General features: G+C 36.0%; 1 long non-coding RNA gene across 7 annotated transcripts in view; it reads left to right on the top strand.

The window, feature by feature from the left end:
- Nucleotides 1-483: 483 nt before the first annotated feature.
- The window catches only part of LOC105492706 (uncharacterized), a 41,477-nt gene continuing 23,417 nt past the window's right edge, over nucleotides 484-18,543 (top strand). For 2 of the 7 annotated variants that reach the window (XR_011609756.1, XR_011609753.1), the window contains exons 1-7: nucleotides 484-930; nucleotides 1,344-1,458; nucleotides 10,667-10,733; nucleotides 13,053-13,258; nucleotides 14,201-14,303; nucleotides 14,514-14,665; nucleotides 17,028-17,072. This is a non-coding gene — a long non-coding RNA (uncharacterized lncRNA). The remainder of the gene's footprint in view (nucleotides 931-1,343; nucleotides 1,459-10,666; nucleotides 10,734-13,052; nucleotides 13,259-14,200; nucleotides 14,304-14,513; nucleotides 14,666-17,027; nucleotides 17,073-18,543) is intronic. The other 5 variants (XR_011609758.1, XR_011609755.1, XR_011609754.1 and 2 more) reach the window with 4 other exon arrangements.

The raw sequence follows: 18,543 nt of genomic DNA on the forward strand, positions 1-18,543 counted from the left end.
CAACTTTCTATGATCCAGAAGCTGACTGAGAACGTTTTTCAAAAGGCTAAGGAAGGAAATTAAAAAGAGAGAATGTTCTAGAGAGCAGAGTCAAGATCCAATAGTCATGAAAAACAAAAAACTGGGAAACCACCCCCAAAAAACAGCACCTTGCCTTAACGAATAGTTACTCCTCCCAGGTAGGGGAGCCTAACAACATTTTTCTACCCAGATTTTAAATTTCCAATGGACCAGTAATTGCTATGTACCTCCCATTTTTTTCTTTCAGAATGGCAGTATTTATCAGTTACCTTATCCCTGTATTAATATTGCAGGTTGGATGTTTATGGGACATATATTTTTTAAAATTTCATGACTCTCTGGATCAAAAACATTTACATTTAATGGGCTTCCTCTCAACTTTAAATGGATAATTGAATTCTAGAATTCAAGCCTGATGTCATAGTTCCATGAGAATTTTAGGGATCCTATGAGAAGGAAGAGGATGTTGTACATGGGTAGAAAGGTGAAAATTGTGGCCAGAGGCAGATTGTAGTAAACTAGAAAATTGGCTCATAATCCTTTATTCCTTCTTGCCTCCATGCTCTTTGTAATGTGACTTTGCCACTTTTCTCATTAAGAGATGGATTCTGTTCTCCGTTGCCTTCTGTCTGGACTGGTCTTGTAACTTGTTCTGGTTAATAGAAAGAGGTAAACGTGATGACACATCAGAAGCCAAGGCCTCAAGCAAACTTTCCCACTTGCTGTCTTGGAACCCTTCCCAGCCACCAGGTAAATAAGCCGAGGCTCTTGTGCTGGACGATGAGAGGTCACTGGAACACTAATGAGCCATAACAGCCAAGGCCATTCTAGAATAGATAGCTTTTGCCAACCAAGTAGCTGACTGCAGATACATGCCTGCATCCAGATGAGTCCAGAAAAGCAACCTAGGTGAGTCCAGCCCTCATTGCTGGCCCATAAAGTCATAAACAAAACAAACAATTGTTATATTAAGCCACTTGGTTTTGGGATAGTTTGAGATACAATGAAAGCTAACTTTAGGCATGTTTCTTAGCTTTTCTCACCTTCTTTTGTTCACACACACACACACAAATCATATGAAAGAATTTCTACCTGTTACATTCTTAGGATAATAGTGAGTATACAGTAGATACTCAATAAATATCAGCTATTATCCTCATTAGTGCTTCTGAGGAGGAAGCTCTGAGACATCTTCATTATAATAATAAATGTTATCATTAATTGTGTACTTATTATCAGGACTCTGTGCTAGGCACTTCATATATAACATCTGTAATCATCACAACAAAATTCTGAATAATTATTTTATTTCTTTTTTACAGATGAGAAAACCAAGTAATGAAAATGCTGAGTAACTGCATCTATGTATGTGAACAAGTAGCCAAACCAGGATTTGAAAAACTTCCTAAATTTTTCCATTGCACTATGTCCTCGGAGGTATGTAAAATAATCTTCTCAATTCTTCACTTACCTGTGGAATTATTATTCATCCATTCCTTTGCCATGGCCTACACGGTTGGTGACATGTACTTCTCTGTCCCTAGACTTTGGCATTGGCAATACGACTAGTTTGGCCAATGGATATTAACAGGTGTGACATGAGTAGAGGCTTGAAATATGGTTAAGCCCTTATGCTTGTCATCTTGTACTTCTGTTAAAGCCATGAGAAAAACGAACCCCAGGTAGATACTACCCTTCCAGTTGGGAACTCTAAATGAGACAAATAGAACAGAGCTGCTTCTCACAGATGCAAAATAATTATAGCCACTTCACAGGTGCCAGGGCGAGACATAAATGCTTAGTATTGTTTGCCACGGAGATATTTGTGGTTGTGTGTTGCATAGCAATATCTGACTGAGTCAGTTCTTCAGAGCCTTCAAATGTTGAATAATATAGCAATAGCAAAACATTTCATAGAATAAAACATGCTATAATCTGGTGGAGGTAGACAGGAGATAAGTGAATTTCAACCAGAAGAGGGAAAGATAGCTCTTTCATATGTGGGATAAAATTGTGGTCTCAAATTGGAGTTATTCTGCTTGGGAAATTTATGGAAAGAGATCTTGTATAAAGGCTGCATCTCCTAAATTTGAGTGATAAAATACGCTTGTGCAGGGACAGGTTGACTCAGCATGTCTGAGGTGTCTAAACCTTGCCCATTCCAAAGGAAGGATGGGACCCGGAATGGCTACTAGGAGCATCTAAGCCTTTAGAATATGGTACCTCATAAGAGTGTCTGTTTGCCTGGAGCCTTCAGCCATGTGAGGCAGTTTATGCTAACAATGTTAAGTTATGGTTGGGGCCTTGGGCCATATAATTATCAGTTTGACCTCTGGAAGGGCTGAAGGCTGAGAAACTAAGGTCAGCCTCATGGGCATGCCATGCCTATTTGACCAAGCTCCAATAAAATCCTGGACACCAAGTCTCAGATGAGCTTACCTTGTTGACAACACCCCATTTGTGTTGTTACAGATTGTTGCTGGAAGAATTAGATGCTGTCTGTGGGACTCTACTAGGAGAGAACAACTATTAATAGAAGCTTGAACTTAGTCTTTCCTGGATTCTGCTCTGTCAGCCTTTGACCTTAGATGATTTTAGTCTGTTCTCTTTCACTATAATCAGCCATAACCATTAGTAAAACAGATTTTCTGAGTTCTTTGAGTTCTAGCAAATCACTGAACCTGAGGGTTAACTTAGGGAATCCCTTTTGACAAGGGTATTGGCCTCACACATTCTCGAAACTCAGCAATAATTCTGCTGCGCAGAAGCTTTTTAGTTTAACTAAGTCCCATCTATTTATCTTTGTTTTTATTGCATTTGCTTTTGGTTTCCTGGTCATGAAGTCTTTGCCTCAGCCAATGTCTAGAAGGGTTTTTCCAATGTTGTCTTCTAGAATTTTTATGGTTTCAGGTCTGAGATTTAAGTCTTGGATCTATCTTGAGTTGATTTTTGTATAGGGTAAGAGATGATAACCCAGGTTCATTCTTTTATGTGTGGCTTGCCAATTATTCCAGCACCATTTATTGAATAGGGTGTCCTTTCCCAGCTTTATGTTTTTGGTTGCTTTGTTGAAGATCAATTGACTGTATTTGGTGTTATTTCTGGGTTCTCTATTCTGTTCCATTGGTCTATATGCCTATTTTTATACCAGTCCTATGCTGTTTTGGTGACTATGGCTTTATAGTATGGTTTGAAGTCAGGTAATATAATGCCTCCAGATTTGCTCCTTTTGCTTAGTCTTGCTTTGGATATGCAGGCTCTTTTTGAGTTCCATATGAATTTTAGGATTTTTTCTAGCTCTGTGAAGAATGACGGTGGTATTTTGATGGGAATTGCAGCAAGTGTATTGTCTAGGTATGATTACTATATCCCTAGTGAAGTAGTAATGAGCATCCTAGGGAACCCTTCTAAGTATCTAAAACTGTCTTGGTAGTCAGGTATTCCTTTTCTTAGATAACGTAATATTTTATTCATTTATTTTTCTTTTTTTTATTATTATACTTTAAGTTCTAGGGTACATGTGCACAACGTGCAGGTTTGTTACATATGTATACATGTACCATGTTGGTGCGCTGCACCCATTAACTCATCATTTACATTAGGTGTATTTCCTAATGCTATCCCTCCCCCTCCCGCCTCCCCACAATAGGCCCTGGTGTGTGATGTTCCCCTTCCTGTGTCCAAGTGATCTCATTGTTCAATTGCCACCTATGAGTGAGAACATGTGGTGTTTGGTTTTCTGTTCTTGTGATAGTTTGCTCAGAATGATGGTTTCCAGCTGCATCCATGTCCCTACAAAGGACACAAACTCATCCTTTTTTATGGCTGCATAGTATTCCATGGTGTGTATGTGCCACATTTTCTTAATCCAGTCTGTCACTGATGGACATTTGGGTTGATTCCAAGTCTTTGCTATTGTGAATAGTACTGCAATAAACATATGTGTGCATGTGTCTTTATAGCAGCATGATTTATAATCCTTTGGGTATATACCCAGTAATGGCATGGCTGGGTCAAATGGTATTTCTAGTTTTAGATCCTTGAGGAATCGCCGCACTGTCTTCCACAATGGTTGAACTAGTTTACAGTGCCACCAACAGTGTAAAAGTATTCCTATTTCTCCACATCCTCTACAGCAACTGTTGTTTCCTGATTTTTTAATGATTGCCATTCTAACTGGTATGAGATGGTATCTCATTGTGGTTTTGATTTGCATTTCTCTGATGGCGAGGGATGATCAGCATTTTTTCATGTGTCTGTTGGCTGTATGCATGTCTTCTTTTGAGAAGTGTCTGTTCATATCCTTTGCCCACTTTTTGATGGGGCTGTTTGTTTTTTTCTTGTAAATTTGTTTGAGTTCTTTGTAGGTTCTGGATATTAGCCCTTTGTCAGATGAGTAGATTGCAAAAATTTTCTCCCATTCTGTAGGTTGCCTGTTCACTCTGATGGTAGTTTCTTTTGCTGTGCAGAAGCTGTTTAATTAGATCCCATTTGTCAATTTTGGCTTTTGTTGCCGTTGCTTTTGGTGTTTTAGACATGAAGTTCTTGCCCATGCCTATGTCCTGAATGGTATTCCCTAGGTTTTCTTCTAGGGTTTTTATGGTTTTAGGTCTAACATTTAAGTTTCAGATAATATAATATTTTAAAATATTGATTCTGAGGAAAGTGTACTTCTGGATTAGATCAAGACTATCATGGTGTTGGACAGGCTTCTGGAATTTCCAACATCTGATTCTACAAGTGACTGCTGCAGACTCTGAGCAATCTGAACTGAGTGAAGCTATTGCTTTATTCTCTAAAAGAAGAGCAGTATTTGAATAGCACTTGGATTGTAAAGACTTTATCATTCATTGTTTTGATCAATTCATTATTGATAGCTAGGATAATTCAGTGAAGACAAAACTGAGTAACAGAGTCCACATATGTCTTGGAAGGAGAATGGGGCAGATAACTTTTCTTTTTGGAAAAAAAATCTCAAGTCTCTGGATCAAAAGCTGCCTCATATTAGGGCTTACAAGTTGGAAATGAAAGATTTGGGGCTCAAAATTGTCTATTTTTCTGGAAGGTAGAAGAGTGAAGAGCAAGGTTCTCAAATTTTTGATGGCATAAATGATTTCTAACATATAATTGTACACATAGAAAAACTATCAAAATAACTGAAAAGAATACTGTGACAGAAGCCACATGTGGTCCATAAAGCCTAAAAATGTACTCTCTGGTCCTTTACTAAAGAATTTGTCATAACAAGTAAGAACACTGCTTACCTTTGCCAAAGGTGGCCTATGTAATGACTACAATTTAGCGTGTGGGAATTTCTAGGGCTATAATGTTCTGTTTCTTAATGTAAGAGCTAGTTATACTAGTATTCCCAACAGAAAAAAATTCATCCAATTGTATGTCTATGATGTGTGCTTTGTATACATGCATTTCATTTCAACACAAAATTTATATTTATGTATGTATGCAAATGTGTGTGTATTGTGTATACGTATTAATCACTTGCACCACTACTTTATTCCTTTTTTTTTTTTTTTTTTTTTTTGAGATGGAGTCTCGCTCTGTCACCAGGCTGGAGTACAGTAGCACGATTTTGGCTCGCTGCAACCCCTGCCTCCCAGGTTCAAGCAATTCTCTGGCCCCAGCCTCCCAAGTAGCTGGGACTACAGGTGTGTGTCACCACACCCAGCGAATTTTTGCATTTTTAGTAGAGACAGGGTTTCTCCATGTTGGCCAGGATGGTCTCAATCTCTTGACCTCATGATCCACCTGCCTTGGCCTCCCAAAGTGCTGGGATTACAGGTGTGAGCCACCGCACCTGGCCCATCACTACTTTATTCTAAGCCACGTGTATCTTTCACTTGAATTATTGCAATGGTTTTCGGCAGATTCTTGCCTCCTTAGAGTTGATTCTATAAACAGCAGTCAGGTACTTAATAAATCTGGTCAAAAGCCTCAGATTTACGGGGCTTCTCAGCTCTTTCCAGGTAAATTTGAATGAGCTTGCTATGACCCACAAGACTCTATATGATCTAGCTCCCCTCTCTTCCTCTGACCTCTTGTGCTGTACTTCCTCTGGCTCATTTTAATGCAGCCGCAAGGTCCTCATTATTTATCCTAAGCACCAGGCAGAGTGTGCTTATGTATCAAGGTCTTTATACCTACCACTCTTTCTACCTGGTAGTCTCTTCCCCTAGATATTTTCATGGCTCACCCCCTCAGTTTATTTTGTTCTCTATTCAAATGGCACTGTATCAGAGAATAAATGGAGAGAATGTTAGTCCCCTGCACAATTCTATTTCCCTTTATCCTGCTTAATTTTTATTAATAGAACTTACTTCTACCAGGCGTATGCATATATTATATTTGCAGTTACCATCTGTCCTGTCCATTAGAATGAAAGCTGCATGATATTCATGACTTTATCAATTTTGTTTATGACTCACCTTAATACTTTCAATAGTACTTAAGACATATTTATTAAATAAATAATAAAATATTTACTTAATAAAGTATGAATTTGTATGTGGTTATTGAGTGAGGATCCCTATAGGCAATAAGTCTGAAGGCCATATTTATTATTTTTTAAACTAGTCAGATATCCTGCCTCTCTGTGGGACATGGGTCCTTCCTACAGAGGTATGTGGTTTCTAGAGACCAGTAACCCTGATTCAAACATGACCTCTGCCAATTCTTACCTGGGTGGATCATGTTAAGTTTTAGTTTCCTAGACTATAAATTGGAGATAAACATAGCAGTTATTTTATGATATGGTTGGAAGAATCATATGAGCAAATCTGTATAAATCACTTAGTCCAGATTTGGCATAGTAAGTGCTCAATATATATTAACTGTTTTATTATTACCATTATTAGGATTCTAGCACCCACTGGTATTTGTGAATTCCTATACTCACAGCATCTGGGAGGGACAGTGGAAGTTCTTTACACTCAGAGGTGGATAACTGGAATATGTATTGACTGATAAATATATTTCAGAGGAAAGAAAATGAGGTAGAAAATACTGGTTTACACATTTGTATTTCAGGTTAAAGTGAACTGAGGTCAATTCTGAAGAAGAGGTGGGATAGAAGAGAAATGAAGAAAAATAATTAGCAGAGATCTAAGGATATTTGGGGAGATAAATGAAATACAAAATAAGTAGGTTGGTCAGGAAAAACAAACCTCAGCTAACAAAAGCAAGAAGACATTAATAGCAGCATCATCAGAAAGTTGTCACCAACTAACCAGCAAGACCACATTGGGGTGAAAGACAGTAAAAAAGAGGAGGGGGCTTTTCATGCTTGTGACCAAATTTTCTAGGTACTAGATTCTACTATAATCTTAGTGCAACCCATTCTTTATGAAAATTTATTGACAACTTACTGTGCAGATATTGGGTTGAATAAAAATTCTATATGATATGCATATAACATATGTAGAATTCATAAATTTATTAGCAATTTAACTTAATTGTTTTAGGGTGGGACAAAATTAACACATCAATGAATACCACATTTTCTAAAATAATATCATATTTGTCTAAACATTTTGAAACTTCTATCTTTCTGAAACTTGTTAACATTTCAGGATAAAATTAGTGTTGGAGAAAATTAAAGGGAAGAAAATCTTATTTTCCATAAACCTGGGAAGAAAAATAATGATAATAAAATTTAAAATGTTGTGAATTCTGAGTATGCGGTGCCTCATAAAGCTTACTTTAAGAAATTCTGAGATAAGTTTATGATTTTTGCTTCCATATAATATATTCCACTTACATAGTAAAAAAAAAAAAACTCTTTAAATTAAAAATTTCTGTATAAAGAGATATTATTTCAGCATCATAAATGTTGAATTTCCCAAATGTCATTCACTTATTGAATAATTTTCAATAAAAAGGGCCAATTATCTAATACGGAACTCGCTTTCTTCTCAAAGTAATTTTCCATCTTATTAGTTTTATATCACAACTCATGCAGAACATGCTTCAAACACTATATATCATTTCCCAGTGTAGTTTATAAAAATGCAAACTAATAGAAATTCTTCAAATCTTGATTAATTTATAACTTATTTGAAAAACTGGAATGTATTTTCCAGTTAAACTACAGACTGTGTTCTACACAAACTACTTGCAAATCTGGGTTGATTTGACAAAAAAAAAAAAAAAAAGACAAAAAACATTGCAATGCTCTCTTCTGAAATAAAATGTGAATCTGAAGCTTGTGAAAGCATCCATGAAAATTTGAGGATCTATCCAACATAACATCAAGTACACAAACTATTGCTTCAGTTTTCAAACTGTTTGTTAGTGACTAACAGTTGATCACTAACATGTAGCATATGTGACCCTGTGTAAGCCGTAGTCTGATCTCTCCCATGTTTTTTCATATTCTGAACATGAAGCAAATTTGACATTTATTCCATAACTCACTATTGAGAGTATAACACTCTTCATGTCTGCCTCTGTCATATGCACACACATACACACACCCACACACAGGTATACATATAATTAGCTAATTTTATTAAGGAATATCTCTGGGAAAAGATCCCTTTTATACAAAGCTAAAGATCAAAAACCACTCTGACTGTCAGTTGCAAAAAAAGTTTAGCAGCTTTCAGTTTATCTGGATTCATCACCGCTGCTTTCTATCGAAAAACCCTTTGCCCAGATAACCATTTTCAAAATACAAACAGCAGATTCATCACACAAAACATTATTCGTCTCAAAGTACATCTGAAAGAAAATCTCCAGCACAGTCAAGGCTTGTGACTCCGGAATAACTGGATAGCTGATAGTCAGGGACAGTGAGCAAAAAGGTTTATGATTCCTGCGTTTTTATCGGAAGTTCTGGTACCTATCACACGAATACATTGTAAAGAAAACTAGAAAAATGTGCCACATGAGTCCTTGATGTTTTCAAATGCTACGAAAGAATATTTTAATAAAGAGTTGAACACTGTCTGATCCATTTACGTGAATTTGTGCATTCTCTACTGGAGCTAAATCTAGCATTAATTCACCGGACCTGTTTTAGATGAAGGTTAAAAACTTGTTTCAACTGTACAAAATGCAATAGGTAATTACTGAGAGACCCTCAAGGTGCATTTCGTTTATGGGGCATTATTATTTAAACCCCATCATTAGTTTTCTAAATGTTTTCATGAGTATTTGGTCTTATCTATACGTATAAGACAGAAGAAAATTTATATATTAGCCTATCTGAATTAGATCAGGCTACAGGAAAATTCAAGAGGCATTAATTAGTTGCCAATAACTAACAGAGATGATATTAGGCCTGTTTATATTTTATCCATTGTTATTAAAATTTAGATATTACTCTAGTTCCTAACACAGCCCCATTCCAACTTTTAGGCAAATGAGTTTCATTACACTTGATTTAACAAGGAAAGAGTGTGCTCATTTGTTTTGTTCTTATTGTAGGGGAACCTGACATGATATCTGAAAAGATTTAGCCAGTTACGAAGATGACCAAAAATCTCAGATGAAAATGTCATGCCTCATCTATATTAGTAATTACATACTCTTACATACTTACTGGGGGAGCATGGGATATTCTGTTTATCTCAGCTGGGGTTTCATAAGTGGAAAGAGAACTTCATCTCTACTGCCCGTCACTAACCAATCAGGTGTTCTCAGGTATTCCACCCCATTTGTGAATGTAGTATGGCTTGTTCTAGAACAGTAGGAACACCTATGAGCAAAAATGGTGCCTTCACACTGTTCTTTACTTTCTACCTGATCAGTTGCAGTTTTATCATGTCAAATTCAAAACCAATAGTCATTCTTGCCATTGATCTTTAACAAGTTATGTGCTTCATGAATCATTAATGGAATCCAGAGAATTTTACCTTATAAAAAGTGTCACAGAGGGGAATATCACATACTGGGGCATCTCGGGGGGGTGGGAGTCTGGGGGAGGGATAGCATTAGGAGAAATACCTAATGTAGGTGACAGGTTGATGGGTGCAGCAAACCACCATGGCACATGTATACCTATGTAACAAACCTGCACGTTCTGTACATTTACCCCAGAACTTAAACTATAATTAAAAAAGAAATTTTTAAAAAATGTCACAGATTGCTCAGAAACCCAAATCTTCACTCTGAATTTGAAGATATATGGGCACCATGTTAGACATGGTCCATCAAGAAAAGAAATGCCTAAGTTTGAGGAAGCGAGTCCAGATTCTAAGATAAAACCACAAGTGGGAAAGAGGGGGAAGAAAATGAAAGATCGTGCTAATTCTTAATAACCCTGAGGTTATTGATTAGATCATTTTCGCTTCAGAGTCTTCAAAGTTCTAAACCAAATTCATGTCGAGCATTTGATGAGCTCCCTTTTCTTCTCTGTAGCTATAGTCTATTTGTGCAAAAACTATAGCTAATGCTCTGTCTCCCTGGGAAGGCTTCACTCTAATCTGGCTAAAATTTAAATGAGGAAAGATAACAAGATTGCTGAAGACTATCATTATTATTCTCAATTTATTTCCTTTCTGCAGACCCCAGTGGCAAAGCCATTGAACAGAATCACACAGCTAAACCAGTGCAGCTTTTGTCTTCTTCTCTGATTGTATACATACAAAAAATAAGTATTTCTAACACATAGACTTCTGTCTTCCAGCATAAAGATGTATTAGGCGCATTTACACTTTCACATGGAAGCCTGTTTCAACATGAACGGAGCCCAGGCAAGTGTCCTTGTGATCAATCGAGAGTGAAAGTTAGCAATACTAAAAAAAAAAAAAAAAAAAAAAAAAAATAGATTTTAAAAAATATCAAAATAATTAGAAAAGAGTTTCAACTAATGACATACTTACTATTTGTATTCCATTTTGACAGTACCATGTTAGATCGGTTACTTCATTTATCACAATATATTCCATGCTACAGTTACCTCTCAGGAAAATGACATTGATGGAGCCAACTTCCTTGAGAATTAAGCTTCTGTAACTTTCATTTAAAGGTGTCTCAAGCTTTTGCTTCTTAGTATTTTATGATATGTCTTTAGTTTTTGTAATTTCACTTTGTCAAAACATTACATTTGTCATTATTCATACTAAAAGACAGGGTATTTTGAAGATAAAAATCTACCAAGGATCATCTTCCATTTGTTTTTGATATAAAGATTTATAAGATCATTTAGACCACAAAAACAAACCTTCCTAAGGACATATCTATACATCAACAAATATTAAAAATTACATTCCTAGGAAATTAGAAACAATTTAGAAAGGTGCTTAGTTGGACAGAAATTAGCTACAACCAAAATAATGATTAATATTATAAGCCTAATCATATAAAATAACAGTTAATTGCCACTTTGAAGAATAAAAGCAAATTCTGTGAATATAGAAATAAAATACTAAAAATAAACAAACAGGCTTGGGAGAGGTTAGTCATGCAAAATCCAACCCCAGATATTTGATGGCAATTATCTAAATTTTTTACCTTACAATTGAGATGGTATTTCACTGGCAAAGCTTAAACCCAGTAATATTCACAAAAATGGAAGAAATTCATAATTAAAGTCATTAAGCAAAACAGAAAAATATTTTAGTATCAAATTTTAAAGTTAAGATTTTTTTTTTGTAAAATATGATGGAGAAAGACAAAGCAAATTGATGGTATGAATTAACTAATACTAATGAACATTATTCTCTTAAATCTCCATCAGATACATTCTTAGTTTGAAGAAATACCAAGGCAATTTAAGATAGGGGTATTATCAAATAGTCCATATGTGATTTTCAGGAAGCAAAGCTATTCATTGCAGTACACTATGTCAATATTCTAACCATCAGAGAAGACATAAAATTTACAAAAGTCTTCTGTAGTACCCAAATCACAACAAATGGAATTGCTAAACATGTCAGGTTTACAACATGTCATAACCTCAGCATTCATTCCCACTTTCTCTCTTGGCATAGGAAGCTAGCTGGCTCATAACCCAGACTTTTCGCAACCAGAAGTTCTTTATCCCTATATAACCAAATCCTCAAGAGAACAGCAGACAGAGGGAGAAGACAATTTATTTAGAGAACTATTATGTGAGGAAGAAAACAAGCTGCCATTTCCAATTTGAAACATAATTAGGAAGACAATAGCCTCCTGACTGATGCTCTTTGTTCGCTTTGGATATTTATGTAGGCCAGTAATTGGAGTGTATTTTCCTGTTCAATTTCACATTGTCTAGAAAAGGGTTTCTCATGATCTATGACTTTCTAGTTGGATTCAGAAGAAAACATCTTGCAGCTACTGCCCTATTGCCTTGGCCACACATCAATGCCTTCTAGACGTGGTCAGTTGCTGAAACTCTTATTTTTAATTCTGCCAAACAGTTGAGTTAATAGGATTTTAAGAAGGAAAAGGTTGTTCCATGGGACTTGGGTGATTGAAGGCTTTCTACCCGTTATTGAAAAATATTGGGAAAGTTAACCACCCTTTTTTGCTGAAAGATTAACATATATAATTGATATAAATATATGTCTCCAGATACATTAAAGCATTCAGTCAATAACATCATCAAATGAAAGTCAGGATTGAGGCCCATTACATTTCCGAAAAGATGCTTTTAGGAGTGGAGAGAGACAGCTTCCTCCTTTCCTTTTATAAGCAGAGAAAAGTCATTTTTTTTCTCATTTATTGAGTATGTACTTTCTGGCTACTCAGGTGGGAAAAATTTTCCATTGATTATCATTAGATTGCCCTGAGGACAAGCAATGGGGGAAGGAGGCTTATACACTTGTTATTTACTATTAAGTAACTACTAAGCCATCCATCTCTGATCCCAAACACTCCATATGCACATTCAGAATAAAATTAACAAAGATGAATATTAAAAACCCTACATATTTATTGAGCAGCTACTGTGACATATTGATTAAGCTTCACAACAAACTTATAGTCATTATATCCCCACTCTTCATAAGCTGAAATTGGAATTCAAAACTTAAATAACACCATATTAAAAACTCAGACTGATCCTTTCATTTGTCTCCTTTTTTTAGGAGATATACTTCTTTTTTTAGGAGATATACTTCTCCCGGCAAATTGGTGACTTAATCCTAGTTATACCCCGATTTTGGACAAATTTCACAAGAAGAATAAGACTTCTACTTCTCTATGTCCACATCCACCTGGAACAGTGCTAGGCCTATGCTTACAATTGATTGGTTCAGCTCACTGTCATGAGCCTCAGGACAGAAAATTGCCGGTAAGCAGTACTTCCAAATATTTTGTAGGTAGATCACTTCCATGGTGATTTTTAACCCTTCATGACCCATAGTCTGGACTGTGATAGAACCTTATGAAAAATAGCTATGCTATCTAATAAACCTTGATACAATCAGAAATATATTAAACCAATTCTATGTCCTTCTCTTTTCTAAGCTGCATTAAATGTCAAGATCATTTTCTAACTTTTACTCTTCAAGTATTTAAAAGCTTTGGACTTTAAACTTGATAAATATATTTATTTTCATACTTAATATTGACTATATTATTCAGAATAGGATATATTAAGCTGCAATCATAAGCAACACCCAAATCTCAGTTGCCTAATATAGTAAAATATGGTTTTTTTTCTGTACATTATATGCTCATCAGAGCCTAAGTCAGGCTCTGTTACTCATCATCCCCATTCTAAAACCCAGGTTCATAGAGCGGCTTGTATGTATAGCATTGCCAGAATCTATGGGGCAGAAAGAGAAAGAATGGCAAATCTTGCACTGGTTTTTGGAGCTCACAGACCAATATGGCACACATCATCTCCACTCATATTCCATTGTTTAAAACAAGTCACGTGGCCACACCTACTTATAAGCATGGGAGGAATGCAATCCCACCATTTGTTCAAGTGGACCAGAAATATCTGATAAACTCTAATGACAAAATGCCTGGTTTTTGGCTACCAAATGTTGGGTTTCCTCTTCTTACTGCAGGCAAATACACTCATCCTCCCCAAAGGAAACAACCCAAGTGGTCAAAGTTTCAAACTCAATGTCCAAGATCTCTACATGATGCCTGATATTGCTTTATCAGGTACAAATGTAGCTCCTTTTGATCACTGTGAAGTAAAAAGGCAAGTCTTCTACCTTATTTTCTATATATACTGTATTCATAACCTTAACCTTTTAATCTGGTCTTTATGTTACAGGACATGAGAGAGAGACTTGACTGGACTAAGAAAGAAATGAACATGATTTAGAGATGGAAATGGTGACATATGGGCTGTTGAAACCTCCCATGTTCCAGAGAAGGTGAGCATGTCTCTGGTCATATGAGGGATATGTGTATATATGTGTCATATTAAAATCCTGATTTGTTGGTGGTAGAAGTAGGCAGAAGTTTAAATGTGGATAAAAGAGTGTCAAGGGATGCTGAGATGAAATATGAGTCCCTGTGCTGGATTAACTCTTGTCAGGTTAACATCATTGCCACTCCCATTGATGGTCTTCTCTGCATTGCAGAAGAGAAGACTAGAACCACATTCCCCAGAATCCTTTTCCCTGTGTGGTTTCCTGTATAGTTAGTTTCATCACTGACAGTCACTTCTGTGAACTTCAGAAAGTAAAAGGGAAGAAAATGATGATATTCACCAGAGGCAGATTCACCCAGACACGTGAGCACATGTCAGATGTGAAGTTTGAAGGAATTTCAGGGTGAACTTCTGAAAATATTCACTTAGGTGCTATAGGCAGCTTTGATAGCTGACATGGCTTCTTGTGAACCAGATATCTCAGTGCACCTGGCTACAGTAGTTATTTGGAACTTCCTAGAAGCACTTGAGTTCTGTGGCAGCTCCCAAGTAGACTCTTGAGATCCACCACTTCACTTCCGTTCTGCAGACTGAGAGTTAGTGACAGCTTCCCACCTTTCACTCTGCTGATTTCCCACAACTGTGAATGCCTCTCATTCCATGTATTACCATGGACACATAGAGCAACTTCTTTTTTTTTTTTTTTTTTTTTTAACCAAGCACTACTGAACCTTGAGTAATAATGAATTATCATAGGGAAGTTACTCGACAATAACCACAGATGACATTTTGTTGGTTTTCAAAAAAATAAATTTAAAAAAGTATTTGAATATCTTTAAGAAGCCTTACTAGTAATATAATAACAAAAAGGCAAATATCTATTTCTGTTCCTATTGTTATTAAATTTTCAAATTGAAGTCATTAGTACTATTGCATTGTAAGAAAAAAATGATTTTAAAAAACCCTAAAAGTTTTCATTGACTCTTTGAGTAAAAGTATAAACTCACAAGAAAGAACTGTGTAATACAAATTTTGTACTGTTTTTAATTCAGTTCCTTTGAAATGCTGCCAGAAATAATATATGCTTTGAAAAATAACTACTTGAATGTTAATATTTTCAATTTCAAATCAAAAGAAATAAAATCTGCAAGAAATGACACAAAATTCTACTTATAAGCATAAGGAATCATAGATGACAGACATGAAGAGTTTCAAATGATCCAGTATTTTTGTTTTTAATAAATGACATGTCTGAAAATCTAACAAGTATCTCCCACCCCTAACAGACTATCACATCCCTATTTAGCTTCTTATTTGTCTCTGTCAGGCTGATCCATGGGTTTAGTCCCTAAGTCATCAAAATGAGACTTGACATTGATCACAGAAATTTATGATACTTTGAAAGATTGCACCTGATTAATGGCACAGCCACAATTTATGTATTCTCCTAGCCATGTTCATTTACAGTCAGTGCTGGCAGGATGTTGAAATTGTGCGAAGAATTTTAAATAAATTGGAGATTGGCATGAATCCTGGGGTCTCTATCCCTTTATGATTAAAAAAACCTCTTTATTTCTTCAGGTAGTACCAAAGGTATTTTGAGGCACATTTTGCCCAAAAGATGGCTTCTTTGTGGCAGTGTATTTGCTTACTCCTGTAGCCTCTAAGTTAACTTTAAAAATTTTAAGAAGTTATTAAACTCTGAAAAATATTAAAACCTTGGCACTGTTTCACAGGCTAAGTCTTATCCACCAATCCCATCCATTGTCTCTTCTTGTTCTTATTGGGCTCTCTCTAACTATACTAATAGATTAAAGATCCTGAGCCTCAGTTTCCTCATGTGCAAAACAGGAGTAATTACAGTGCATCTTTCGAAGAGTTACTGTGAGATTAAATGAGATAGTCATGTGAACTACTTGGCCCAGTGCTGGGGATCAAGTAGCTATCAAATGCTACGTATTAATTTCCTCAAATAATATCCTATAATATAAACAACAAATGAAGATTAAGTAGAATATTCAAGGACAGTAATCAAAGGTCATACAACTGTTTTCTAACTCTATCTGAATTTCGTTTTTTTTTGTTTTTGTTTTTTAGGTTCTAACTTTAGAATCCATATTATATTCATGGTTTTCTTATTGCATCAGCAACATTGGCATTAAGTGATACCATGTACAACTCTCCTAGGTGGTCTTTTTTAACCCAACCTAACTTCTGACTAAGCTTTGCTCAGTCTGTAAACATAAGGAGAGCATCCAGGGTGGTATGGCCCTAGGCAAATAAATGCAAAACCAAAACATCTAATGGGAAACAAAGTAAAAATCAACTAAGTGAACATGAACAAAATTATTGGAAATAATGTCCACATTCCTTGAGATTCCTTTTTTATCAATATTGGTTCCCTCATTTACATGTGTCTGGTTGGTTTCCTTCCCTTAAATCATCACTTCTCCCAGCAGTCAGTAGACCTCCCAGGTATCTCACATATGGGAAATTTGAGGTCTGTGCCCACCTGTTCTCCCTGCTCCATTCCACAAAATATGAGCTCACTCTCCACAGCTGTCAATAGCTTTTGAAATTCTCTTCATGTATCCTGTCATGCTATTAAATCATTTTTCCATGTAATTTTCCTTACATAAACTACATCGTTTGGCCTGTAAAACTGCCAAAACCTCAAAGGAATGTCTTTAACAAATTTTAATGATCTTTATTTTTTATCACATAGACACTTCTCCACGTCCTTCTAAGGTTTACCAACTTAAAAATTAAGGTGAGAATTTGCACCTGCTACTGTATCTAGCTTCCACACCTGGCATATTTACTTAAGGTATTCCTTTTTTCAAATCAGAGATTTGTGTATTTTCCACAAATAATTTGTGAACCTGTTATCTGACTTATTTTTGATGATAGAAAATGAGTTACTGGACACTGCACATAAAATATCTTACAGTTAAAAGGGAAACAGGTGGTAATTTAAGGTGGCATTTACATGGACAATATGGGCAATTAAAAGCAAAACATTTCTGATTTATGACTTAACTTAATCATCTTGGCAAAGGGCTAAAAAATGTAAACAACTGGAGATTTGACATGACCTGAGAGGTTTTCTAGACCAGAATGCTAGGGAATAGTTAATACCCCATAAACCTATGCAAAACTACTCTCCTTTTTCTACAAAGCATGTGTGTGTTCTAATTAAATAGTATTTTTTAACTCATGTAAACAAAGAGGAAAGGTCAGTTAAAAAATGTTGTTCTGCATTTTGTCAATGACTACAAATCCCATACCTAAAAATGGAGCCTGTCTAATTCAACATCATTTACTTCCCAAAAGCAGTCATCAAGGTGGGCAGGAAAACCAAAAATATATAAAGTTAGAGTCTGAACTGACTGGGGTTCTAATTCCATAGAATAAATGGTATTCTGCTTCAAATCTACAAGGCTCATTTTTCTCATCTTAAAAATGAAAATAAAGATTATTAACCAAATTAGGGTGCTCAGGAGAAAGGAAGCCCTGAGTAAATGCTCTTTTCTTTCTATCAAACTTTTCTAGCTGCTCTCCCACCATGACACCCTTCCCCCACAGCTGGTTTGTCTGTTATTCCATCCTCTGACTTCATCCTTCAGGTATTTCACTAGCGTAATCCTCAAAACAGCCCTCTGAAGTTGTTTTTTTATCTTCATTGTCGAGGGGTTGGGGAATGGAGGTGTAAAGAAGCATATATCAGTCAGGAAAACAAATACCACTCTAGGTATTTCAAACAGAGATAATTTAAACTCAAGAAATGTCCACACAGGTAATGGAAAAGGAGAAATAGCTAAGGGGTATCTGAGGGAGCCCAAGTTTTAGCAAAAGCAAAAAGCTACCCCTAACTTTCCTAGGCATGGAGGTAAACTGAAAGGAAACCCGAAGCCAGGGTCATCCTGTGGATGTGACCTCAGGTATCCATTCAGGGAGAGCTGAGGCCACCAGAACATGTAGCCACTGCTGAAAGTGCTGCTGAAGTTGGAACAGGAGCAATTAATTTACCTTCCCAGCAAGAAGAAGGCTCAGAATTGGAATCCACATACTTACTATAGCTCTTTCTTTCTGAAATGGATATAATTTTACATGTGAGAAGGCTTACAAATCATAAATCCCAATAGAAATTTAAAACCTTATAATACAGCATTAGGATATGAAGAACTCTGGAACACCCTTCAAATAAGAGATCATAAAGAATTCTTGGCCCCAGAACTTGC

This window comes from Macaca nemestrina, chromosome 11 (genome assembly GCF_043159975.1).
Source record: "Macaca nemestrina isolate mMacNem1 chromosome 11, mMacNem.hap1, whole genome shotgun sequence".
Lineage (NCBI taxonomy): Eukaryota > Metazoa > Chordata > Mammalia > Primates > Cercopithecidae > Macaca > Macaca nemestrina.